Raw genomic sequence first — 27,811 nt, forward strand, 5'->3', positions numbered from 1 at the left:
AGCTGTGCTACAGCTGAGCAGTCATGAGTGGGAGACCAAGAGATACAAAGGTGACTTTTTGTGGGCTTCCCTGGTGGCACAAGGTTTAAGCACCACACTGTGAAGCAATCCGCAGCCTCTGCAGCACAGTTGATCCCCGGCAGCCCAAGGAGCAACCCACATGGCGCAGAAGACTTCTGACTTGTCCTGCTGCTCCCCTCAGCAGTATATTTCAGTACATCTGCCTGTTCTGCTCCCTACTCTCTCTCTGGTGAATCCTCTCACCCACCCCACCCTCCCGCATCTCTGCCTGTACCCCAATTCTTGTATGTATAAATAAATAAATCTTAAAAAAAAGGTGACGTTTTGTGATTTAATATTCACTTCTTGAATAAACAGATGGGACAACATCAAATAAAGAGCTTCTGTGCAGCAAAAGAGACAGTAACCAAAACAAAGAGATACCCCACTGACTGAGAGAAAATTTTTGCACACAATACCAATGATAAGGGACTGATCACAAAAATCTACAAAGAGCTAACCAGACTCAACAAAAACAAAGTAAACAACCCAGTCAAAAAATGGGCAGAAGAGCTAAAAAAGCAACTTCTCCAAAGAGGAAATGCAAATGACCAACAGGTATATGAAAATTGTTCACCATCATTTGTGATCAGTGAAATACAAATCAAAACCATAATGAGATACCATCTTATGCCAGTGAGAATGCAAATATTAAAAACTAGCAACAACAAATGTTGGCAAGGATACAGAGAAAAAGGAACTCTCCTGCACTGCTGGTGGGAGTGCAAACTGGTCCAACCACTATGGAAAGCTGTCTGGAGGTTCCTCAATCCACTAAAAATGGAGCTTTCCAATTGATCCAGCAATTCCACTCCTAGGTATCTACCCAAGCTATGGAAACAATCCAAATGCCCAAAATAGATGACTGGATCAAGAAGATGTGGTACATATACACAATGGAATATTACTCAGTAATCAAAAAGATAAACTCATGCCATTTACAGCTACATGGTGGAGCTGGAAGGGATCATGCTCAGCGAAATAAGCCAGAAAGAAAAATAGCAGATGGTTTTACTTATAGGAGGAATGTAGAGGATCCAAATAAGGGATCAGGGAAAAAAAGGTATAATAAAGTAAAATCGGAGCCTCCCTGTGGCACAAGGTGTTAAGCACAGCACTATGAAGCTGTCCACAGCCTCTACAGCATGAGTTCGATCCCGGATGGCCACGGAGCTACCCACATGGTGCAGCAGACCTCTCTTGCCTCGCCCGCTGCTCCCCTCAGCAGTGTATTTCAGTCAGACTGCCTGTTCTGTTTCCCGCTCTATCTGAGGTGAATCCTCTCACCCCCCTACACCTCTGGCCTGTACCTCAGTTCTTGAATGCATAAATAAATCTTTAAAAAAAATAAAGTAAAAATCAAACTCAGCAGGCAACCATAGACCAGACATATTCTGCAGCAGGGGAGAAGGGAGTAGGATCAAAAACAGAGTGGGAAGAGCACAAGGGAATATGGTGATGGTTCACTGTTGAATGGGTGGTGGGAATTTCATGGGGAGTATAACCGAGAAGAAAATGCATGCATTGGGCCTCCCTGGTGGCACAGGGCCTCCCCTATAGCTGTCTGCAGCCTCTGCAGTGCAGGTTCAATCCCAGCCAACCAGGGAGCTACCCACATGGCGCAACAGACCTCTCCTGACTCACCCACTGCTCCCCTCAGCAGTGTATTTCAGTCAGTCTGCCTGTTCTGTTCCCCACTCTGTCTCACCCTCCTGTACATTTGGCCTTACCCTGATTCTTGTATAAATAAAAAAGAAAGAAAAAAAGAAAATTCACACATTATACAAAAATGAAAAATGATGTAAAAAATATGTAAAATAAAATAATAAAGGGCCTCCCCGGTGGCACAGCGGTTGAGCGCTGGGTTGCGAACCTGCCTGCAGCCTCTGCGGCACCAGTTCGATCCCCGGCTGCTCCCCGGCCACCAGAGAAGGGTCCCACATGGCGCGCAAACCTCTCCTGCCGCCCGCTGCTCCCCTCAGCAGTGTACTTCGGTCCTTCTGCCTGCTCTGCTCCTTGCTCTGGCTCTGGTGAATTCTCTCACCCTCCCGCGCTTCTGACTGTGCCCAGTGCTTGCATAAATAAATAAATAAATCTTTTTTAAATTTAATTTAAAATAAAAATAAAATAAATAATAAAAAAAGAAAAAAAGCCCTCTGTTAAATAAATAAATAAATAAATGAATGAAAAAATTCACTTGTCTGAACAACAGTATTTAGGCACAAACCCATCAGACTTAGCAAGTCATGCATCTTCTTAGCAGGGAACTTCCTAAGACACCATAGAAAAAGTGAAATAAAAATGGATGATGCTGAGAAAGGCAATTTTTTGTCCAGAAGTGTGCTCAGTGCCACGTCATGGAAAAGGAAAGGTGAACACAAGTGATCTCCATGATTTGTTGGCAAAATACAAGGCAGCCCTCAGGCTGTCTTATACCCACACCAACAAGAACAAAGGCATCAGCTGGAGGATCTCATCAAGCACATTCCAGGAACAAAAATTATCGTCCTGACATTAAGAAAACAGAAAGGCCAAACTTGATAGCTTATCTCAACAAAGCTTATGAGCAATAGTTGGCCACAGCCTTATTCTTACAAAAGGAAATAGCTCAGCTTCTATCTGTAACATATTTATTTTTTTTTTTCTTTATTTATTTGTTTGCTGGTTTGTTTGTTTTGTTTATACATGCACTGGTACAGTCAGAAGCGCGGAGGGTGAGAGAATTCACCAGAGCCAGAGCGGGGAGCAGAGCAGGCAGAAGGACCGAAGTACACTGCTGAGGGGAGCAGCGGGCGGCAGGAGAGGTCTGCGCGCCATGTGGGACCCTCCTCCGGTGGCCGGGGAGCAGCCGGGGAGCAGCCGGGGATTGAACCGGCGTCGCAGAGGCCGCGGGCAGCTTCGCAACCCAGCGCTCTACGCTGCGCCACCGGGAGCCCTATCTGTAACATATTTAAACTGATGTCATAAACCAGAACTCAAACCATAAATGGCTGATAGATTGTATTTGTTGGAAAGTCCTGACTTAAGTAAGATTAACTTGGGCCTCTCTGGTGGCACAAAGGGTTAAGACGCAACCTATGAAACTACCCATAGCCACTACAGCACGAGTTCGATCCCCAGGCTGGGGAGCAACCCACATGGCGCAGCAGACCTCTCCTGTCTTGCCTGCTGCTCCCCTCAGCAATGTAATCCAGTCAATCTGCTTGTTCTGTTCCCCTCTCTGTCTCTGGTGAGTCCTCTCACCCCCCACACCTCTGGCCTGTACCCCAGTTCTTGTAAACATAAGTAAATAAATCTTGAAAAAAAAAAGAAAGATTAACTTGTGGATAAATTACTGCTATCAGTTTTTTGAATTTTGATAGTCATTCTGGTTCAGCAACAACTATCACTGTTTCTGCCTTTTAAGGATATGATGAGACTTGATAATAATGTTCAGTTATTCACAAAGATGGTGAAGGCCATCTCAAAACCTTTATGAGATTGGGCCTCCCTGGTGGCGCAGCGGTTGAGCGCTGGGTTGCGAAGCTGCCCGCAGCCTCTGCGGCACCAGTTCGATCCCCGGCTGCTCCCCGGCCACCGGAGGAGGGTCCCACATGGCACACAGACCTCTCCTGCCTCCTGCTGCTCCCCTCAGCAGTGTACTTCGGTCCCTCTACCTGCTCTGCTCCCCGCTCTGGCTCTGGTGAATTCTCTCACCCTCCCGCGCTTCTGACTGTACCCAGTGCTTGTATAAATAAATGAATAAATTTAAATAAATATAAATAAATTTTAAAAAAAACCTTTATGAGATTGCTTTTAGATTTTTATTTCTATAACTGGTTATATGAATATATTTAAGTATTGGGGAAATCCCTTCCCTGTTTTATAGAACCAAGCAAGACTTGAAGGTTTCAATTTGTGTTCATTAGGTGGTTAAAAGGCTGAAGAAAAGGTAGCAATGTGCATGTCATCTTTTTTGGTCTGTGTCTATGTCAGTCTACAACTCCTGCATTAACTGGCCTGCTAGTTCAGTTGTTTAAAGTATGGTGCTAATAAAATTCCCTGTCTCTAAAATGTTGCCATTTACTTAATGAAAAACATCTTAGTGTAGCTAATGCATAATATCAAACAATATTTTCACTTCTCACATTTTACAGATGATCTATACTCAGACACTTTAAAAAACCAGCATGACCAAAATAGATGACTGGATCAAGAAGATGTGGTACATATATACCATGGAATATTACTCAGCATTCAAAAAGATAAACACATGCAATTTGCAGCAACATGGATGGCGCTGGAAGGGATCATGCTCAGCGAAATAAGCCAAAAAGAAAAAGAAAAATACCGGATGGTCTCACTCTAGCAGGAATCTAGAAAACTTAAATAAGGGACCAGGAAAATGAATAACTATAAGAAAGTGAAAATCGAGATCAACAAAAAACTATGAACCAGAGACACTTTTAGGGGGGCAGGGGCGGGAGGGGAGGGATTGGGGTCAGAATGGGGGGGCTGCAATTGTATGGGGAATATAACAATAAAAAAAAAATAAAGAGTGATCTGGGGACTGAAAAAAAAAAAAGAATGCTGAAAAAACAAAACAAAAAATAAATAAATAAATAAATAGGATTGCTTATTAAAAAAAAAAAAAACCAGCATGACAAGATATAACAGCAAGTTAAACTTTACTTACCCCCCCACCACCCCTGAATCAGCCCTTGACATTTTCCTTTCACCCTCTCTCTTAATCTCACAGCCCTCAGGATATTTATTAATGTGCACTAGTTTTTCAAAGTGTTTTATGTTATCTAATTGTCTGCTATATAAATGTCCAGTATTTTTTTTTATCATTCTGACTTACCTTGCTGCATATTTCTTTCAAATTCTCTTCATTTTGTTGAAAAGTACTGCACTGCATCCTTTCTTATTGCTTTATAATATTCCGTGGTATGGATATACCACATCTTCTTGATCCAGTCCCCTGCTAATGGACATTTATACGGTTTCCATATCCTAGCTCACTGTCAATATTGCTGCTAGGAGCATTGTGGAATATATGGGGGTTTTTTTGGTTGATGGTTATATATTCTGTGGATATATGCCCAAGAGTAGGATTACAAATTGTCAGGTAGCATGTTATTTCACTAGTTCATATCCCCACCAACAATGTAATAGGGTTCCCTTTACTCTACATCCTTTCCTGTTATTTCACATGTGTCATTTTGCCTAAGTGATAATCTCATGGATGTGAGAACATCTCTCATTTAATCTACATCTCCCTTAGATTTCTTGACCTACTAAACATAGAGCTTCCATATGATCCAGCAATTCCACTCCTAGGTATTTACTCAAAGGACACAGAAACATCAATTCCAAAGAGCACCTGCACCCCTATGTTTATAGCAGCACTGTTTACAACAGCTAAGCTTTGGAAACAGCCCAAATGCCCAAAAATAGATGACTGGATCAAGAAGATGTGGTCCATATACACCATGGAATATTACTCAGCATTCAAAAAAGATAAACACATGCAATTTGCAGCAACATGGATGGCGCTGGAAGGGATCATGCTCAGCGAAATATGCCAGAAAGAAAAAGAAAAATACCGGATGGTCTCACTCATAGCAGGAATCTAGAAAACTTAAATAAGGACCAGGAAAAAGAATAACTATAGGAAATAAAATATCAAAATCAACAAACAACTATGAACCAGAGACACTCTATGGGGGGTGGGGGGCGGGGAAAGGAGGGATTGGGGTCAAAATAAGGGGTCGTAATTGTATGGGGAATATAAAAATAAAATTTAAATAAAAAAATCTACATCATGAAGTGACAATAGACCTTATTAGAAGTGACAATAGACCTTTTTTTTCATATGTTTTTTTGCCTGTTGCATATCCTCTTTGGTGAATTGTCTGTTCATATCTGCTCCCCACTTTTTAATGGGTTTTATTTTTTTAGGATTTTTTAATTTATGCATACAAGGACTGGGATACAGGCCAGAGGTGGGGGGTGAGAAGATTCACCAGAGACAGAGTGGGGAATGCAACAGGCAGATCTACTGAAATACATTGCTGAGGGGCGCAGCGGATGAGTCAGGAGAGGTCTACTGCACTATGTGTGTAGCTCCCAGGCCGGCCAAGGGTCAAACTCATGCTGCAGAGGTTATGGACAGCTTCACAGTGCTGTGCTTAACCCCTTGCGCCATCAGGGAGGCCCTTTTATGGGTTTTAATAGCTAGATATTTCAACTGTTGTCTTCACACCTGATGGAGTAATTGGAGACTGGTACTGGCAAAAGACAGCAGGTAAAAAAGAGGACCATGGCAGTGGCCACTAAAGGATCATCTCTCGTGGACTTGGGAATTTGAACTTTCTGTTATGCCGTGGGCAGCAGTTATGTTGTTGATCCATGTGATCCTCTTCAGGCCACTTCCTCAGTCTCGGTGACTCGCATGTCCACTTCCACGACAGCGGACTGGGAGTGGGTTACCACTGACATGCTGTTACAGGCCAGGAGATGTTCCTTCTCCTCCCTGGCACAGGGTCTTATCTTGAGCTAGCCATTCCTATGTTGGTAGGTGCTTGAGCTCTAGTTCAAGTTTTTCTTTTTGGGGGTGTGGCAGGTGTTTTGGATATCTCAGCCTGGGCTTCAAGTAGTAGCCCCTACTACAGGGAAGTCCTAATGATCTGACCCAATTCAGACTACACCTGTTCTGCCCTGGTGGCACAAGGGGTTAAGACACAACCTATGAAGCTATCCACAGCCACTGCAGCACGAGTTCAATCCCCAGCCAGGGAGCAACCCTCATGGTGCAGCAGACCTCTCCTCTCTTGCCCACTGCTCCCCTCAGCAGTGTTTTTCAGTCAGTCTGCCTGTTCCGTTCCCTACTCTGTCTCTGGTGAATCCTCTCACACATCCCCACACCTCTGGCCTGTACCCCAGTTATTATATGCATAAATAAATAAATCTTTTTTAAAAAAATTCTCAGACTCAGCCAATAGTCCTTACTCTGTGACCCCACTTTGGCAACAATCCAGCAATGCAATCTTATCTTGGGTGCTCACTTATACACCCCCTTATCCAGTGTGGTGCCAGGTCTTAGGAGCCCCTATGTTGGCATATGTCCAAGTCAATAGCTATATGGGCTCCGCATAGCAACCACTCCTCCCTCTTGTGTGTTAGCCTGCCCCATTACCACTCTAAACAAAGTTCACTGAAAGTTTTTCCTACCCCTTTCTGTGGGGTCATCAGGTTTTTTCCCCTTGGGATTTCTGGCATTGTTTTATAGCAGTTTTGTTGTGAATATCTCGAGGAGGTGAGCTCTGAGTCTTCACTCAGCTGCCATCTTGCCAGACTCCAAACTTAGCTTTTGCATCCTTTACTAAGTAAGACTAAGTCATAATTCAGGATTGTCTTCAAGCATCTATTCAAAAACACATAAAACTGTAGAACTTCTGTATATAAGTGATTGGTAATGGTGCTTTTGCTAACTCATTAAAGGGATTAAAGTAGAGGAGATGTACTGTCTCCTCTGAAAAAAAATGTAAAAGTTCTCAGCATTTCATGATGTTGTGCAAAGTGACTTTGACTTCCAGGTGCTGGTTTGTCTGAATGAGTTTGAGAACCATTAGGACAAGAAAAGAGAGACAGATGGCAGGGTTCTGAGTCTAATTGCTCACTCTTGACTTTTCTGTATTTCTAAGGCCTTCCTGGAGCACATCAGTAATCCCAAGAATAAATACATTTGAACAGCCATTTACATATACAAAATGCTTTTTCACACATTGTCTCTAATTCTTGCTACCAGTAAGATTCATCCCAATTTAAATAATAAACAGACTTCATTATGTGAGTATACTGTAATGTATTAGCTGTCTGTTGTTACACAACACTGTTGTTTTCAATTTTTGCTTCTATTAACAATACTATGATAAACATTGTGATGGATAATTCTTTGCATGTCTGTAATTATTTTTTCCAAATGGTCCTAAAAATAGAATTGCTGATTCAATAAGTATACCTATTATATAAGTTTTTAATATAGAAAATTAAAGGGATTCTATTTGGTTATTAGAGAACTGGATTGTTTTTGGGTTTTTTTTTTTAGACAATTTTTATTTTTTTTTTATATTCCCCATACAATTACAACCCAATTTTGACCCCAATCCCTCCACCCCACCCCCCAAAGAATGTCTCTGGTTCATAGTTGTTTGCTGATTTTGATTTTTTTTTCTTTCTTATAGTTATTCTTTTTCCAGGTCCAAATTTAGGTTTTCTAGATAGAACTGGATTGTTTTTGATGTATCTTGCTACTATAAATTACAGTGAAATTAACATGTAATTGTTCTCTTCAAATCTCTTTTCTCTATTTCCTCATATCCCACTCATTCCTCAATCCTTTCTGGCCTGGCTCCAATCCCATCAGTCCACCAAAACACTTCTTCCTAAGGTCATCATAACCTCCATGTTTTCAAAGCCAGTGGACATGTGTTATCCCAACCTTACTTGATTTTTTGGTGGGACAGAACACTGTGTACCGTTCCCTCTTCTGGAATCACTTACTTCCTTGACACCACACTTTTCCTGGTTTCATCCCACCTCTTAGACCATGTTTCTCTTTCACTGACTATGTCAGGGGTTCCTCAGACCAGACCAGCAGAACTCATGGGACTCAGAAAAACTGTTTTGTTTTGTTTTTTGAAGATTTATTTATTTATTTATTTATTTATTTATTTATTATTTATTTATTTATACAAGCACTGGGTACAGTCAGAAGTGCAGGAGGGTGAGAGAATTCACCAAAGCCAGAGCAGGGAACAGAACAGAACAGGCAGACTGACGAAATACACTGCTGAGGGGAGCAGTGGGCACAGCAGGAGAGGTCTGTGCACCATGTGGGACCCTCGCCTGGCGGCCAGGGATCAAACAGGTGTTGCAGAGGCTGCGGGCAGCTTCACAGCCCAGTGCTCAACTGCTGCACCACCAGGGGGGCCCAGAAAAACTGTTAAGTCATGGCTTTATAGCAGTGAAATGGTACAGATTAAAATTAGCAAAAGAAAAAATTCCTGGGCCTCCCTGGTGGTGCAAGCAGTTAAGCACAGCTCTGTGAAGCTGTCCGCAGCCTCTGCAGCACAAGTTCAATCCCCAGCCAGCAAGGGAGCTACCCACATGGCACAGCAGACCTCTCCTGTCTCACCCTCTGCTCCCCTCAGCAGTGTATTTCAGTTAGTCTGCCTGTTCCATTCCCCACTCTGTCTCTGGTGAAACATCTCACCCCCCACACCTCTGGCCAGTACCCCAGTTCTTGTATGCATAAATAAATAAATCTTTAAAAGAAAAAAATTCCTGAGTAAGGTCCAGGAACAAACAGACACAAGGTGTCCCTGTCCAGTGGAGGGGCACAGGTCTTAATTCTCCCAGCAGTGATATGTGACAACAGGGAAGTGCTGCCAAACAGGGAAGTTCAGCCATGTTTTGATTGTGGGTTTTTTGTTGGGGGCTATCACATAGGCATGGGGCACTGATCTAACTGGCCTCAGCTACTCAGACCCCAGACCTCAGTGGTCACACTGCCAGAGCAGTTTGTCTCTAGCCTCAGACATGCTAAAACAGGTGTTCATCATAAATCACATTGTTAGCATAAATTATCCAGTCAAAGTGAGACCCAAGGCATCAGACAAACAAAGCATTTTTCTTAGGAAGAATATTCCAAAGGCTCAGAGGTTATCTCCCATGAGTCAGTCAAGGGCCAGTACTAAAGGCCGGTCATTCTTCAGAATGTGCAGTGTTTAAGCACTCCAAGCTGTCTACATCAGCCCTTTCCTGCACTCGGACTTACTCAGTGTTAGACTTTCTTGACTACCAACTCTACACCCCCTTTCTCTGTTTGATCAGTTTTCTTGTTGCTATTGTTTTTAATTTTTGTTAGTTATTTTTGCATAAAAGAACTGGGGTATAGGCCAGAGGTACAGTGGGTGAGAGGATTCCCCAGAGACAGAGTGGGGAGCAGAACAGGCAGATTGACTGAAATACACTGCTGAGGGAGCAGTGGGCGAGACAGAGGTCTACTGCGCCATGTTGGTCAACTCCCTGGCTGGGGATCGAACTCAGGCTGTAGCGGTGATAGTGCTGAGACTTAACCTGTAGGCCACCAGGAAGGCTCTTGATCAATTTTCTTTCCCTAGGCAAACTTAACCCATGCCACAGCTGTACTAGCCATAGATACAATGATTACTCCAAGTTGATAACTTCAGCCCAGTTCTACCCTCTGAAATCCAAACCCACCTTACTATGTAATGTCTTCACATGGATGTCTCAGAGGCATCTAAAACTCATCATGTCCAAGACTCAATAATCATCCCAAACTTCCTCCTCATCTTGTACATTTTGTCTCAGTGAATGTTGTTACCATTCACTTACCTGTACTGGAAATATGTTTAGAAGATAAATTAACTAACACTACTGACAAATACTGAACGTAGAAGGGGAGGTCAACCTTGAGACCTACAACTTCTTGCCCCTCATATCCAATCTTTTATGCAATTCTATCTGATATCATATTCTCTAAATCTCTCCACTTGTCTCCATTTCTACTGCTACCACCTTAAATCAACTTACCACTCTCAAGATACCACCATCCTCATTTCTGCACATAAGGACTCCCCTACAATCCATTATCTAAACTGCAATTGCCTTTTCAATGGGAAAATGATTCCTTGTCCCCTAATCCTCCACTCCATGTCTTCCCTTGCTCTTACAATAAAAAAAAAAAAAAATTAAGGGCTAGTAAGACCCTGTTAAATCTGGCCTGGTTACTTCTCTAGCCACATCCCGTCTAACAGCCTCCTTGCTTTCTACATTCTAGCACTGCCCTTGCAATTTCTTTACTGTGCAGTTCTCTCTCTTGCCTCAGGGCCTTTGCAAATTCTGTCCTCTAGCTGGAATGATGATTTCCCCTGCCACCATCCCATGACCCACTTTGCAGAGTTAATGTCTACTCAAACTTGATATCTAACCCCGAGTATTACTTCCTCAGAAGCTTCTGCCTAGATCAGGTTTCGTTGATAGATGTTCTCATAAATTTCTGTTTCTCTCCTTCAGAGCTACTTACGAGAATCCGTGTAGTATAATGGTTAAGATAAGGGGCCAGACTACCCGAGTTTGAATTCTAGTTCTAACACTTACTAGCTATGTGACCTTGGACAAGTTACTTAACCTCTTTCTGCCTCAGTCTCATTATCTGTGTTCTTCTAAGAAGAACACAAAGCATAATAAAACTATGTATGTATTATAGGGCATATAATCAGTTGCTTTATGATTAAATCAATACACAGATTTTGGAATAGAGACCAGGACATGTAAATATATTTTATTTCTTTTACCATTAAATTATCAACTTGGGGCCTCCCCGGTGGCGTAGCAGGTTGAGCACAGCACTGTGAAGCTGTCCAAAGCCTCTTCAGCATAGGTTTGATTCCCAGCCAGCCAGGGAGATTCCCACATGGCGCAGCAGACCTCTCCTGTTGTGCCCGCTGCTCCCCTCAGCAGTGCTTTCGGTCCTTCTGCCTGTTCTGCTCCCCACTCTGTCTCTGGTGAATCCTCTCACCCTCCTGCTCTTCTGGCCTATACCCCAACTATTGTATAAATGAAAAATAAATCTTAAAAAAAATAAAAATTCAAAAATAAATTATCAACTTGTAGCAATGCATTCAATAGTGATTGTCTAATTGATACTTGTCTCGTATCTGCTTCTGCTTACCATTTTATTCACAGTGCCTGGCACATAAGTGTTCATGAACATTTCATAAATTAATACATGACAAGATTATTATTTATTGGAAGTGAAATTAGGGGATTAAAGAATTTCCACATATTACATGTTTTTGGATATTTATCATCCAAATGTCCAGAGGAAGGTAGAAGGTTTTTTTGTTTTGTTTTTTTTTTAATAGAGGCATGTCTTTTTTATTTATTTGTTTGTTTGTTTGTTTGTTTAGACATGCACTGGGTACAGTCAGAAGTGCGGGAGCGTGAGAGAATTCACCAGAGCCAGGGCTGGGAGCAGAGCAGGCAGAAGGACCGAAGTACACTGCTGAGGGGAGCAGCCGGCAGCAGGAGAGGTCTGTGCGCCATGTGGGACCCTCCTCCAGTGGCCGGGGAGCAGCCGGGGATCGAACCAGCGCTGTAGAGGCCCCGGGCAGCTTTGCAACTCAGTGCTCAACCGCTGCGTCACCGGGGAGGCCCAGAAGGTTTATTTTGTTTATAAGAAGAGAGAGATTTGACCATGTTATGGCTTACAGGAAAGAATTAATAACACTCCAGTGTTTGAAAATAAATGAAAGACGTAACTTTTTAATAAAGCACACTCTAAGAATCTGGGAGAAAGGGCCTCTCTGGTGGCACAAGGGGTTGAACACCAAACTGTGAAGCAATCTGCAGCCTCTGCAGCATGAGTTCGATCCCCAGGCGGCCAGGGAGCAACTCACTGGTGCAGCAGACCTCTCCTGACTCGCCCGCTGCTCCCCTCAGCAGTGGATTTCAGTGGAGCTGCCTGTTCTGCTCCCCGCTCTGTCACTGGAGAATCCTCTCACTCCCCCCTACCCCCACCTCTGGCCTACACCTCAGTTCTTCAATGCATAAATAAAAAATAAATCTAAAAAATAAAGTCACTGAGCATTTATCTCCCTTTTCATCTCCCAACAATTCTTCCCCAAAGCCATCAGGTGGGATCATCAGTGTAGGTGTCCCTGGGACATAGAGCAGTTGTGGTTCAAAGTCGTCAGACACTGAGCAGGGGGCTGTCCCCAGGCCGTGGGGAGTTAGGGGGAGAACTCAGCCTTCTGCATGGTGCCCGAGTTTGTGCAGCAGGAGGAGAAAAGCTTCTGCATGAGAGGGCAAGTCATCAAGGAGTTTGGAGAATAAACAGAGTGTAGAGATTGTCCACAAAGGGGTTGTCACTCAGCACAGGCAGTCAAAGCCAGAACAGGTTGAAGAGGGTGTCCAGGTGGGGTAGAGGTGGGGGCACCCAGCATGCAACATGAGAACCAGCGCAGGTGAGGAGGGTGGCCAGGCACAAGAGGGTGGCCTGTCCCTGGGTGTCAGAACCTAACAGGGATGAGGAAGGCTTCTGTGTAGGAGGAAGACCCAGTGTAGGAGGTTAGGACCTAAGTGGGGTACGGAAGACATCCAAAGGGAATCAGACTTGCGTGGGTGGGAGTGAGCCCAGCACAGGGTAGCCTAAGAAGGTTAATGAGAGCATTAGTGCAGGAAGGGCCCCCCCTAAAACATAACAGAATCCCTGTGGTATGAAAAGGACATCCCCAAAGGAGGTCACAACAGCAAGAAGAGTTACTCTACATATGGGCAGATGGAACAAATAATTGAAAACAAAGTACCTTCCTAAGTTACAAATGAGCAAAGAGAAAACTAGAATGAACTCTACAGTGCTGGGATGGAATTGTGGTCTTTGTGTGTTCTCATGAGTGTCAATATAAGAAGATGGTTACAGAAGTATAGACAGAAATGTGTGTTTGCATATATATGTACATGTAGGGGAAGGCTAAAAAGAAAATGAGTAAATTAGGCTATTTTTTGCCTTCCAAGCACAGACAGCCCCTACCTTGAAATGCTATGTTTTCCTCCACTCGGACATCTAGGAAACAACACATGGGCCTTGCCTTCGCAACAATATATCGGTTGTGTGGCTATGGGCACTTAACAGTGTAAAGGGGGCTAGGCAGTAGAGTGGCTGATTTGCCTCTTTCAGTGCTGAAGGCTCTCTCTTGTTCTGCCTCCCTTCATGTGTATATGATCCCATTTCAGCATCAAAGGACTGCAGAATGTCCCCAAGTCTCCAAAATTCTCTTTTCATGGGTGAGACAGACAATGAACCAATCCCGCCTGGGATGGTTGCACAACAGAGGCAAAAACTACCTCTACCCTGTTAAACTCTGCCTGCGAATTAAATTGACACAAGGCAGTTTTAACAGGGGGAAAACATACAGATTAAGTTGAGTTAAATATGGCACATGGAAGGCCTAAAGGTCTCATAAAGGAAAAGAAGATCAAAAGAAGTAACAAAATCTGAGGGCTTCTATATTAAGCTGAACCAAAAGAGGCAATTGTGAAAAAGTTACTAAAATATATGGAGAGACCGGAGGAAATGAGTTGTTTTTAGCAAGGTCTGTTTGTATAGAATTCTCTCAGCCTGGACTCCCCATTTTGGTGAGTCCCCATTTTTCTATCCTGGTTTAGAGAGGGTTTCTTTCAGGTGGGGCTTTCATCTCCTGCCTTCAGAAAGAAAAAGGGAAATCAAAACACCAATCTTGCAGAAGTAAAACTATCACTATTTGCAACACACATGGAAAACCCTAAAGACTCCATTAAAAAGTATTAGTACAATAAAGAGGCAGGGTACAACATTGACATACAAAAGTCTGGTGCATTCCTATATGCAGACAATTAACTAAAAGAAAGAAATCAAGAAAACAATCCTATTTATAATCACATAACAAAGAATTAAGTGTCTGTGAGTAAACTTAAAGGAGGTAAAAGACCTATCCACTGAAAGTTATGACATTGTGAAAAGAAATTGAACATGCAGAGAAATGTGAAGGTATTTCAATGTCATTGATTGGAAGCACTAACATTGCTAAAATAGCCATCTTACCCAAACCAATATACAGTTTGAATGCAATTCCTATCACAATTTTGATGGCATTCTTTTTTTTTAATTTAAATATTTTTTTATATAATTCTTACATCTTTTTTCATCTTTGCACAATGTATGCATTTTCATTTTGGTTATATTCCCCATACAATTGCACCTCCCCCTTATTTTGACTCTAGTCCTTCCTTTCCCCGCCCCTTGATGGCATTCTTCAAGGAAATATAGCAAACATAACCGAAATTTGTATGGACCTACAAAAGACCCCAAATAGCCAAAACCATTCTGACAAAAAGGAAGACTAGATGTATTATGAGCCTAGACATCAAGCTGTATTACAAGGCAATAGTAATCAAAACAATATGGTATTAGAAGAAAAATGAACACAGAAATCAATGGAATAGAATTGAGAGCACAGAAATAAGCCCACATTTACATGAATAGTTAATTTATGAAAGGAGCACAGGACCTACAATGGAGAGAGGTAAGTCTATTTAGCAAATGATATTGGAAAAACTGGACAACCCTATGCAAAAGAAGGAAGCTATACTACTATCTTACACCATGCACAAAAATTAATTCAAAATAAATTAAAAACCTGATGCAACCTGAAATCATAAAATAAACAGAAGAAAATAGATAAAATACTTCACAACACTGGTTTCAGTGAGTCTTTGAGGACTCCATTATAATGGCAAGGGAAATTAAAGCAAAAATGAACAAATTGAATTTAAATTAAAGCAAAAAATGAACATTTTGTTCAAAAATGAACAAAAATTTAAGCAAAAACAGACAATTTCTTCTAATACATTAAATTTAAAAGTGACTAATAGCAAAAACTATCATTAAAACAAAAAGACATACTAGTGAATGGGAGAACGTGTTTACTCATCATATACCCAAAAGAGAGTTAACATCCAAGATCTACAAAGAATTCATACAACTGAACAATGAGAAAACAAATAACCCAATCAAAAAATGAGCAGATGAGCTAAACAGACACTTCTCCAAAGAAGGGCCATCTCCAAACAGACACTTCTCCATACAAACGGCCAAAAAGGCATGTGAGAAAAACACTCATCATCACTTATTATTAGGAAGACAAAAGCAAGTCAAATTCATAATGAGATACTACCTCACTCTAGTGAGAATGGCCTAGACAAGAAAACCAGAGACAACAAATGTTGGTGAGGGTAGAGACAAAATGAAACCCAGTCTTCTCTGCAGTTTTGGTGGGAATGCAGTCTTGGTGCAGCCTCTATGGAAAATAATATAGGTATTGCTCAAATGAATGAAAACAGATCTACCACATAATCTAGCAATTCCATTCCTAGATTCTGCATAAAGAATGCAGAAACACTAATTTGGATGGGGTATGTGCACTCATGTGTTCATTGCAGCACATTTATAATAGTCAAGTTATGGAAACAATCTAAGTGCCCCAAATCAGATGAGTAGATCAAGAAGATGTGGTATATATACATATTGGAATACTATGCAGCTATATAAAACATGAACTCTTGCCATTTATAACATGGATGGAACTTGAGGGAACTACACTAAATGAAATAAGTCAGAAGGAGAAAGACAAACACCAGATGATTTCACTCATGTGGAATATAAAGAAACAAAGCAAAGGAACAAGCAAAACTAAAGCCAAAAAACCCCATAAAGTCTGGCTACAGAACCTAGGTTACCAGAGGTGGAGGATGGAAGTTAGAGAGCAAAAGAGGGAGAGGGCCGAATGGAAAATGGTGGAAGATTATTGGTGCTTTGGTGATTGGCAGTGATGTGATCACAAAAATTTGAGGAGATGTGGAACTAACCTCTAGAACATAAACAGTGTTGCAAACCAAAATTACCTCAATAAAAGCAATTTAGTTAAAAATATAAATAAGTAAAGTCTATTGCTTAAATAGGAAAAAAAAAAAAAACCCAAAGCATCTTTCTTGCACCTGCTGCTTTTTAAGTGTCTTTTGCTCAAAATAATCAATATGCCTAAGTGGTATATTTGGGATGACACATTTAGGGGTGGCAGATTCTGTCACCCTTCATATATAACTGTCAAGGGAGAGGTAAAGAAAAACTTCCTGAGTTTGCTGTTTCTTAGGGTGGCAGTTTCTGCTCCCCTACAATGCCACCAAAAAATCAGTATCTTTGCATCTTCCTGTTTGCTCTTACTAATGGATGCTGTGTATCAGATATTTTATGCATTCCAAGCAGGAAGGAGAAAAAGGAAGAAGCAACAGCAGCCAACTTCCACTAAACTCTCATTAGCCAGAAATGAGTCACATGATCAACCTTAGCAACAAGAGGGTCTGGGAACGTAGCCTCTGTGTTAGAATAAGGCAAGCAAAAGAGAACTGGAATGCAGTCTGAGTGAGCTGATCTACCGTATCTGTCACTTTGCTCAGATTTAACATTATAAATGGACAAAAATCTAAATAACTAGCAATGATCTTCTTGGACTTTTTAAAATAGAGTGAAGTCAGTCTATTTATGAAACAGAAGCCAGGTAAAAAAGAATTTGCTGGATTACCTTATACTATTAAGTGGCTACCTATTAAAATTATTGTGCCCTGTGTCTCTAAATTTTACACAAATCAATCAATAGCTCTCTGGATAGGTGGCTATTTGATACATGTTTCAGCTTATAACTACTAATATCTAAAATCAATCAGGGCCTCCCCGGTGGCGCAGCGGTTGAGCGCTGGGTTGCAAAGCTGCCCTCGGCCTCCGCGGCGCCGGTTCGATCCCCGGCTGCTCCCCGGCCACCAGAGGAGGGTCCCACATGGCGCGCGGACCTCTCCTGCCGCCCGCTGCTCCCCTCAGCAGTGTGCTTCGGTCCTTCTGCCTGCTCTGCTCCCCCTCTGGCTCTGGTGAATTCTCTCACCCTCCCGCGCTTCTGACTGTACCCAGTGCTTGTATAAACAAAAAACAAACAAACAAATAAATAAATAAAATTTAAAAAAAAACATGCCTCTATAAAAAAAAATAAAAAAATAAAATAAAATAAAATAAAATCAATCAGACCTGCTCTCCCCCATGGCAAAATCAAATGGCATATAAATAGGGTGGCTTTCTGCCCTAGTTTTCCCAGAACAATAGCTGTTAGTAATCACCTAGTGGAGTTTCTGAAGCATCAATATCCCATCCCACAAGGGGATGGGTAACTTTTGGTGCTTAATTTAAAATCTATATTCTTGGGCCTCCCTGGTGGCAAAGGGGTTCAGCACAGCACTGTGAAGCTATCCTCAGCCTCTGCAGCATGAGGTCAATTCACTGCAGCACGAGTTCAATTCCCGGCCAGCCAGGGAGCTACCCACAGGGCGCAGCAGACCTCTCCTGTCTCTCCGCTGCTCCCCTCAGCAGTGTATTTCAGTCAATCTGCCTGTTCTGCTCCCCACTCTGTCTCTGGTGAATCCTCTTAATCCCCCACACCTCTGGCCTATACCCCAGTTCTTGTATGCATAAATAAATAAATCTTTTAAAAAATAAAATGAAAGTGACCACTTGTTAGTATTAATAATTATTAATGAGAATACTGATAAAGAGAAGAGGCAATGATAGGTAAAGCCTAGCATTGCCCGGAGGCCTAGCCCCTAAAACTAAAAGATGGCCCTGATAATATACCTCTGAAGCAGTATAAATATAGGAACTGAAACATGCCAATCTGAGGCACTTTGGAAACCCTCTCCAGATTTGGCATCTGCCACGGGGCCTCTGTCTGGAGAAGCAGCAGCACTCACTGGTCTACCTGTGCCCCATGAGCTAATGAAACGAGAGAGATTCTGGATCCCAAATGGCACTACCTGCACACTGGACTCCCAAATCTCATCTTAGTGGCCTGTCACTACCCCCTTTTACTGCCAACGGAAACTGTGTGCTTAAACCTTATCATGTGTATCCGCGCCAATAAATCTTATTGCCATTAGATGTGACTGATTTAAGTTGTGTGAAACATCTCTGGCCAGGTGGGAATCTGAGATCTGACTTTCCTATTCCAATCTTTTCCTTATTATTCATTTATAGTAGTCTTTCCTCAGGATACTTTGTCTGCAGGATGGGGACTCCTACCACTATAACATGCTACATAGTTAGAAAAGCCAAACTTTAACGAATGAAATCCCATGTTATCAAAATACAAACTACCAAAGAGGTGTTTGCAATATCAACATTGCATTGACTTATGGGTTCCAGTTTGTTATCCAAGAGACCTGTACTCAGGTCTTGATTGTAAAACCAGACCAGGATTTATTTTTCTCAACTGTAACAGATGACTTCTAAATTCCATTTTTATTTTGCTTTTAAAATTTGCTGGGAGCAAGGGGGTAATACTCTCAGGCATACTGGAGAGTTATGAGTCTGCCACAAACACCTTTTGTTCCCTGATCATTTGAGACAAATTGCGGAGATAATGCCCAATTATTCCTGAACATTTCCAGGTATGTCTTACAAACAAGAATATTCTCCATATACCCACAGCACAACCATCAAAATCAGGAAGTTAACATTATGATCACCTCTTCATATTTCACCTGCTCATATTTCACCAATTGTTCCAGAAATGTCTTTTATATCAAAATAAACCATGCCGGGCCTCCCCCGTGGTGCAAGTGGTTAAGCACAGCATTATGAATCTATCAGCAGCCACTGCAGCATGAGTTCAATCCCCAGCAGCCAGGGAGCTGACCCACATGGCGCAGCAGACCTTTCCTGTCTTGTCTGTCCACTGCTCCCCTCAGCAGTGCATTTCAGTAAATCTGCCTGTTCTGCTCCCCACGCTTTCTCTGGTGAAGCCTCTCACCACCCCCCCAACTCTGGCCTACACCCCGGTTCTTATATGCATAAATAAATAGATCTTAAAAAATAAAAAAATAAACCATGTTATCTATTTTTTTTAAAGACTTTTTTTTTTTAGAGGCATGTTTTATTTATTTATTTGTTTGTTTGTTTGTTTTGTTTACACAAGCACTGGGTACAGTCAGAAGCGCGGGAGGGTGACAGAATTCACCAGAGCCAGAGCAGGGAGCAGAGCAGGCAGAAGGACCGAAGTACACTGCTGAGGGGAGCAGCAGGCGGCAGGAGAGGTCTGTGCGCCATGTGGGACCCTCCTCGGTGGCCGGGGAGCAGCCGGGGATCGAACCTGCGCTGCAGAGACTGCGGGCACCTTCGCAACCCAGCGCTCAACCGCTGTGCCACCGGGGAGGCCCCCATGTTATCTATTTTTAAGGACACACTTCAGTGCCATTGATTACACACGCATTGTTGTACAACCATTGCTTCATCTTCAGAATTTTTTTCCAGAATGAAACTCCGTACTCATTAAATAATTATTTCCCACTTCTCCTCTCCCGGCCCCTCACAACCACCATCTACCTGGTCTCTATGAATGTGACTATTCTAGACATCTCATGTAAATAGAATCATACAATATTTGTTATTTTATGATTGTCTTAATTCACTTAGCATAATGTCTTCAAGTTTCATGTGTCAGACTTCCTTTATTCTAGAGTCTTAGTAATATTCCATTGTATGTATATACCGCATTTTTTTTTTAAGATTTATTTGTGCATACAAGAGCTTGGGTACAGGCCAGAGGTGTGTGTGTTGGTGTGGGGGGGTAGGCGGGGCGCGGAGGGTGAGAGGATTCACCAGAGACAGAGTGGGGAACAGAACAGGCAGATTGACCGAGTACACTGCTGAGGGGAGCAGCGGGCGAGTCAGGAGAGGTCTGCTGTGACATGTGGGTTGCTCCCTGGCTGACTGGGGATTCAAACTCATGCTGCAGAGGCTGTGGAGAGCTTCACAGGTTGTGTCTTAACCCCTTGCACCACCAGGAAGACCCAGTGTGCCACACTTTTAATCCATTCATTCATTGAAAAACACTTGACTAGCTTTTACCTTTAAGATATCATGACTAATGCTGCTGTGAATCTTGGTGTACAAATATGTTTAAGTTCCTGCTTTCAATTCTTTGGATCACATAGTGATTCTAAGTTTTATTTTCTGAGAAACTGCCAGAGTGACTATGCTGTTTCGTTCCAATCAGCAGTGCACACAAGTCCCAGTTTCTCTATATCATCACCATCACATGTTATTATGCTATTGGTTTTTTTAGCCATTCTAATAGGTGTGAAGTAGTATCTACTGTGATTTTGACTTGCATTTTGTTACATCTTTTTAATCTCCTTCGATGTGGAATAGTTCCTTACTCTTTCTGAAGTCCATGCAGAAGAAAATTAGACAGACAAAAAGATTTTGCTAGATTTTCCCCGACTGGCCACACCTACCTCTGAGAATGCTGTGGTTATCTGCGATAACAGCTTCTTTCTTGGAACAGGTAAATCCTTTAGGCAGTTAATGAGAAGGTCAAAGACTCTGAGTCTTTTGCATGCAAATGTCCTCAAAACAATCTATATACCAGTATGACTTATTTTGGGATCTGTAATCTTCTGCTCTTCTCAGTACAGAATTAATTTTTTTCTCCTGTTAATCTGCTCCTTATAACAGAAGGTGTCTCAGTCAACAACCCAGAACAGCAGGAAGGAAAATAAGTTTTCTCCCTTATAGCATTTTGAAGCTCTCCTATCAGCTCTGCACTACTTTCACCAATGGACAGATAAAGCAAATAAACCTTTTTCTCATTTAAGAACTTTTCTGGTAATGTTAGGGGAAAGGATGTCCTGAGCTAATTCCATGCAGGCTTTGTGGACCCCACCCCCACTCCAGACCAAAGCCATCAAGACATTGGGAAAGACAAATCCCATCACCAGCAAGGGGAAGGTGCTGGGACCTGAGGGTGGAGTTAAGCAGACAGGTTTGTTATAAAAACCAGACACGTGGGCCTTGAGGTCTCTCACTCTCTCGCTCGCCTCCTGGCTTCACGGCTCCTGGCTCGCGGCCAGCTCTCAGAGTGCCATTTGGGATTCCAGATCCGTGGATCGGTTAGGACGCATTTAAAACTTTGTCTCCCACTTTTCTCCCTGAGCTGTACATTTCCTCATTTCCCCTTCCCTTGTAAATAAACCTTTTGTTAACCTTTTACGTGTGCCTGCCGTAGAGCATTGATTAGTCCTTTTAAGCACGCTGGTGAGGACCCCAGTCAGGCACCCCGTTTTGTATCGGGGCTGCCCTATAACAGTAATTCAAAAACTAAATGTAGTTTTAACTAATGTAGTATTCATTAATCAAAGTTATATGTACATATATAAATAGCATATATTTTTAAAGAATTTAAACTAGGTTAGAGTATGCCAACAGATATAACAATTACTGAAATCTCAGTTATCCAACTCAATAAAAATATGAGGTCTTTCTGTATACTGAAGAGGAAAATGGACTTGTTTAGTAAACACATTGAATTGTCTTTGCTATGAGAGATTTTGAGGAGAGGATAGAGGACCAAGAACATCAAAACCTGGTGATGGAGGACAAGAATAGAAAAACTGGAAAGGAAGCCTCACAAGACTGAAACCTGACTCACACAAGGAGGTGGGGTCTGGGGAATAACAGGACCATTAACCCAGCTGTAGAGGTCGTGACCCTCAGGCACCAGTGTCTATCACAAGGCAGGAGACCCAAGCAGGGTCAGATGCTATAGGGAGTGGAGCACAGGCCTGAGGGTAAAGATACGGAGGTTGGGCCCACCCTGGAATCTCGATCCCTTTCTAGTTCTGCCTGTTACCCAACATCAGCAACAAGCAGCCACTCCACGGAGGAGCGACCCCTCCCAAAGAGAAAAGGACTGTATCAATGCAGTCTCTGCACAGACTCGGGGCAGCACTCCCACCGCCCCCCTGTGACTATGCCTGTGCTTCCTTTCACCAACTCTCTCCTTCTGCAGGGCAGCAGCCTCCTGCCTGCCCGTGACCTGTACCTGCTGGGACTTCACTGACCTCTCCCAGTGGAGGCCGCTCTCCTCAAGGCCACCCACCTGCAACCATGCAGGCCTCTCTTAGCAAAACTGTTAGGGGGAAAGGATGTCCTGAGCTAATCCCATGCAGGCTTTGTGGACCCCACCCCCACTCCAGACCAAAGCCATCAGGACATCGGGAAAGACAAATCCCGTCACCACCAAAGGGAAGGTGGCTGGGACCTGAGGGTGGAGTTAAGCAGCCAGAGTTGGTATAAAAAACAGACACGTGGACCTTGGGGTCTCTCACTCTCTCGCTCGCCTCCTGGCTTCACGGCTCCTGGCTGGCGGCCAGCTCTCAGAGTGCCATTTTGGGATTCCTGATAGGCGGATTGGGTAGGACGCATTTAAAACTTTGTCTCAAGGGGCCTCCCAGGTGGCGCAGCGGTTGAGCGCTGGGTTGCGAAGCTGCCCGCGGCTGCTCCCCGGCCACCAGAGGAGGGTCCCACATGGAGCGCAGACCTCTCCTGCCGCCCGCTGCTCTCCTCAGCAGTGGACTTCGGTCCTTCTGCCTGCTCTGCTCCCCGCTCTGGCTCTGGTGAATTCTCTCACCCTCCCGCGCTTCTGACTGTACCTGTTAGAGGGAAGTGATGTCCTGAGTTAATCCCATACAGGCTTTGTGGACCCCACCCCCACTCCAGACTAAAGCCATCAAGACTCTGGGAAAGACAAATCCCATCACCACCAGGGAGGGTGGCTGGACCTGAGGGTGGAGTTGGGCAGCCAGGTTGGATATAAAAACCAAACACGTGGGCCTTGGGGGGCTCGTTGTCGCTCGCCTCCTGGCTTCATGGCTCCTGGCTGGCGGCCAGCTCTCAGAGCGCCATTTGGGATTCCTGATCGGGGGATCGGGTAGGACTCATTTAAAACTTTGTCTCCCACTTTTCTCCCTGAGCTGTACATTTCCTCATTTGCCCTTCCCTTGTGAATAAACCTTTTATGAACCTTTCGCGTGTGCCTGCAGTGGAGCATTGATAAGTCCTTTAAAGCGCGCGGGTGAGGACCCACAGTCAGGCACCCCGTTTTGTATTGGGTCTGCCCTATAACAAAACCTGTCCCTTTCCCTTTCCCTAATAAACCTGCTCTTTAAATATAACTAACGTCTCTGTCTCATGGAGAAACTTGACTGGGAAACTCGCCGCGGGCCGCTGAAACAGGAGCTCTAGTGAAACTTTCCCAGACTGAACCCAAGGACCCCGCAACTCCACAAAAACGACATCACTAGGATCCAAAAATCCAAACACAGTGAAATAAAAATTAGGAAGTCATCTTTTTAAAATATTGCTACATTTGATTTTTAAAAATGGAGTTAAAAAAGTCAACAGAAACATAATTCTTTGGAGGAATTGTAAAGTGAGTGTATTTTGGTAAGTGAGTTTTTTATTTTAATTTTATTATAAAATTTATTTTTATTAATTTATTCATACAAGAGCTGGGGTACAGGCCAGAGGTGTGTGGGGTGAGAGGATTCACCAGAGACAGAGCAAAACAGACAGATTGACTGAAATACACTGCTCTGGGGAGCAGTGGACAAGACAGGAGGGTTTGTGGGTTTCTTGTGGGTGCCATGTGGGTTTCTCCCTGGCTGGCTGGGAACTGGCACTGCTGAGGCTGCCAACAGCTCGATGGCACTGTGCTCAACCCACTGCACCGCTGGGAAGGCCCCCTGATAATCTTTTCTGACCCCACCTCAGATTCCTGGAAAATTCCATAGCCAGGTTAGTTGAGATTTATTAATTGTTCCCATCCCCACCTCCAGTGTTGTGTTTGTGAGACCTTCCGTGTCAAATTTTTCTACTTAAGATTCCATCATTAGTGACTTAAAACAACACAGGTGTGTTATGGTACATTCTGGAGGTCACAAGTCTGAAATGGGTCTCACTTGACTGTACTTAAGTCTTCGGCAGAGCTGCGTTCCCTTTGGAGGTTCTAGGGGAAAGCGTGTTTCCTTCCCTTTTCCAGCTTCTAGGTGCTGCCTACCATCCTTGTAACCCCTTCTTCCATCAAAGTCAACAGTAAAGCCTTCTCAAATGTGTGTGACTCTGACCTTTTTTGCCTTCCTCTTCCAAACTTAAAAGGCTGTGACTATAAGTTGGGCTCATCCAGATAATCCAAAAGAAACTCCCTATTTCAATCTCAGCTGATTAATTCCATCTACAACTGTTATAGAGCAGCCCCGATACAAAACGGGGTGCCTGACTGTGGGTCCTCACCCACGCGCTTAAAAGGACTTATCAATGCTCTACTGCAGGCACACGCGAAAGGTTAATAAAGGTTTATTCACAAGGGAAGGGCAAATGAGGAAATGTACAGCTCAGGGAGAAAAGTGGGAGACAAAGTTTTAAATGAGTCCTACCCCGCCTAGAAACAAAGAAAAAAAAAAAAAAAAAAAAAAAAAAAAAATAAATGAGTCCTACCCGATCCGCCGATCAGGAACCCCAAAATGGCGCTCTGAGAGCTGGCTGCAAGCCAGGAGCCGTGAAGCCAGGAGGCGAGCGATAGCGAGCCACCCCAAGGCCCACGTGTTTTTTTTATATCCAACCTGGCTGCCCAACTCCACCCTCAGGTCCCAGCCACCCTCCCTTTGGTGGTGACGGGATTTGTCTTTCCCAATGTCTTGATGGTTTTAGTCTGGAGTGGGGGTGGGGTCCACAAAGCCTGCATGGGATTAGCTCAGGACATCATTTCCCCCTAACACAACCTTAATTCCCCCTTGCCAGGCAGTATAACCTATTCAGAGATTCCAGAGTGTCATCCTCTTCAATTTCCCATAATTGCACTATGTTTCTAAATTTTAGCCCATCTCCCATATTTTAACCTATAAGTGCTCTTTCTCATGTTTTTGACATTATCCTGTTTTTATTTCCTGACTGCTGTAGAACGTCCTCTGAATCAGACTCCATCTTGTCTCTAAGTGGCCATGTTGAGATTTCTAAGTCAAAATAAGCAGCCTGACTTCACTGCTTATGGGTAATGACAAAGCAACATCCACTCACTGCTTTCTCCTTATCAACAATAAGGAAATAAACAGCAAGACCGCTGCTGATTGTTACAAGACCCCAGCTCCAGCTTTCTGCCTGAAGATCCCTGTCAGCCTATCCAAAAATTTCAAACAAGTGACCTGAACTTACTTAGACCACGCCCCTACTTGAAACTTTAAAATTCCCCTGAGGGGGCCTGCCTGGAGGAGCAAAGGGTTAAGACACAGCACTATGAAGCCACTGCAGCACCAGTTCCATCTCCAGCCGGCCAGGGAGCTACCCACATGGTGCAGTAGACCTCTCCTGTCTTACCTGCTGCTCTCCTCAGCCGTGTGTTTTAGGGGATCTGCCTGTTCTGTTCCCCACTCTGTCTCTGGTGAATCCTCTCACCCCCTCCCCCATCTCTGGCCTGCACCTCAGCTCCTGTATGCATAAATAAATCTTTTTTAAACAACAAAATAAAATAAAATTCCCCTGACCCGTAACTGGTGGAACACACACTGCGATTGCTCCTTAATTGTGGATCTTGAACAGATACTTTCTTGATTATATTACAGTCTGATTATTTCTAAATTTACAATGTAATGTTTATTCCTTGGTAATACTATAGTGTTTGCTTTCTTGGTTGTTTTGTCTTTCAGTTTAGTTTGGTTTTTATTCCCTGAATTATCTTGTTTCCTCTAAGTTCCTTCTTTACTCATGATTGTTTGGCCTCTGTAATGTTGGAGACTTTCCTTAAATGAGCAGTGAGCCAATCACATTTAAGAAGAGGTCCTTTTCCCCAATAATACACAGTGTTGTAAACCAATGTTACTTCAGTAAAGGGGGAAAAAAATAAGAAGTAGGCACTTAACTGATGAGAAACTGATCAAAACGGGGAAGTTTTTTTTTTTTAATTTATTTATTTATGCATACAAGAGCTGGGGTACAGGCCAGAGGTGCAGTGGGTTAGAGCATTCACCAGAGACAGAGCAGGAAACAGAACAGGCAGACTGACTGAAATACACTGCTCCGGGGAGCAGTGGGCGAGTCAGGAGAGGTCTGCCGCATCATGTGGGTAGCTCCCTGCCCGGGGATCGAACTCATGCTGCAGTAGCTGTGAATAGCTTCATAGGTTGAGTCTTAACCCCTTGCACCACCAGGGAGAACCAAAACGGAGAAGTTTTTGAATGGTGGATGTGGTGAGCAGACTCTTAGTGCCCCCCACCTCCTGGTAGTCCTCCCCATGCAGTGAAGATGTAACCTTTCCCAAAGAGATGTCTGGCTTTTGCCTCCAACCCCTGGGAGGCTATCTCTAAGCCCTTGGAATGTTCTACCTGATAACAGCCACTTGTTTACCTGGGGGCCTTGGGCCATGCCAGGCAATCTATGCAAACAATGTGATTTATGGTGAGGGCTTTGCATTGACTATGCAATGTCAACTAAAGCTCCAGAGGGCTGGAGACTAAGATGAGCCATGCGGGCAGTCAACCATGTCTACATGACCAATCCCCAATAAAAATTCTGGATTCCAGGTTTGCATGAGTGTGCACGGCTGGTGCTGCTCCAAGTGTATTGTGTTTTGTTACTATTACTGTGAGAACCAAGCACTATCATTACAACCCTACTGGGAGAAAATCAACTGGATGCTCTACACTTAGACTCTCCAGGACTCTACCTATGTGCCTCTTTTCTTGGGTGATTTTAATTGTATCCTTTAAATATAGTCAACTGTAACCATCACTATAACAGCTCTCAGTGGGCTTTGTGAATCATTTTAGCAAATTATCAAACCTATAGTGGTCTTGGGGTCCCTCAAATTTGCAGTTGGTGTTGGAAATAAGGATCATCTTGGGGCTCCCAAAATTTGCAAAGTCTTTTGCGCAATCCTCTCCTTGAGAGTAGGCTGGACTTATTGACTCATTTCTAACAAAGCAAATATGACTTAAGTAGTGGGATATCACTGCTGCGATTCATTTATAAATAGACTGAAGGGGGTGGGGGCCGGGAGGGGAGGGATTGGGGTCAGAATGGGTCATGTGCAGTTGTATGGGGGAATATAAAAATAAAATTTATTATTTAAAAAAAATAAAATAAAATAGAGGCATGTTTTATTTAAAAAATATATATATATAAATAGACTGAAGCCTCCATTTGGGTGTTTCTTGCATTGATTACTCAAGATGATAGCTGTCGTGGACTGAGCCAGCCCTGTGGAGAGGCTCC

Source organism: Talpa occidentalis, unplaced genomic scaffold (assembly GCF_014898055.3).
Source record: "Talpa occidentalis isolate TD23 unplaced genomic scaffold, MPIMG_talOcc4v2.1 talOcc4.9, whole genome shotgun sequence".
Lineage (NCBI taxonomy): Eukaryota > Metazoa > Chordata > Mammalia > Eulipotyphla > Talpidae > Talpa > Talpa occidentalis.